The sequence below is a fragment of the Trichechus manatus genome, unplaced genomic scaffold (genome assembly GCF_000243295.1).
Source record: "Trichechus manatus latirostris isolate Lorelei unplaced genomic scaffold, TriManLat1.0 scaffold00030, whole genome shotgun sequence".
In the NCBI taxonomy this organism is placed as follows: domain Eukaryota; kingdom Metazoa; phylum Chordata; class Mammalia; order Sirenia; family Trichechidae; genus Trichechus; species Trichechus manatus.
The window spans coordinates 20,899,846-20,900,609 of NW_004443966.1; positions in this window are offsets into that span (position 1 = coordinate 20,899,846).

The window sequence follows — 764 nt, forward strand, 5'->3', positions numbered from 1 at the left end:
CATCCACTTGTGGTATTTCTGTTATAGCAGCACTAGATCACTAAGACGTCTTTCTGGTATTCTCTGCTTTCAGTGGAGATCTATCTGATGGCTCCATTCCTTAGAATCACATTAACTCATTTAGGCTCAAGGGGAGAGGGGGTGGCAGATCTCTGCTCCAAACCAAAACCAAACCCATTGCCGTCAAGTCAATTCTGACTCATAGTGAGCCTATAGGACAGAGTAGAACCGGCCCGTAGGGTTTCCAAGGAGCAGCTGGTGGATTCGAATTGCCAGCCTTTTCGTTAGCAGCCGTAGCTCTTAACCGCTGCACCTCCAGGGCTGTCAAAGAATTCAAGGCTGACAAACCAATGAGCTGAAATGTGAGAGGATTTGAGGGTGGGGGAATCCCACCAGTCCCCCAGGAATGCTGGTGACAGTATTGCATGGTGACATCTGCAGTGACTCAGAGTCTCTGTTTACAAATGAACGTGTGTGAGGAACATAACTTCATTTTCCCATAAACCTGATTCCAACTCGTAGTGACCCTATAGGACAGAGTACAACTGCTCCATAAGGTTTCCAAGGCTGTAAATCTTTACAGAAGCAGACTACCACATCATTCTCCCACAGAGCAGTTGGTGGGTTCAAACCACTGACGTTTTGGTTAGCAGCCAACCAATTAACCACTTGGCCACTGGGCTTGCATTTTCCTATAACTGACCTGAATTTCTCTTTTGCTCCCTCATCCCCCCACATAGTAGAAAATAATCTCAAATAAATTC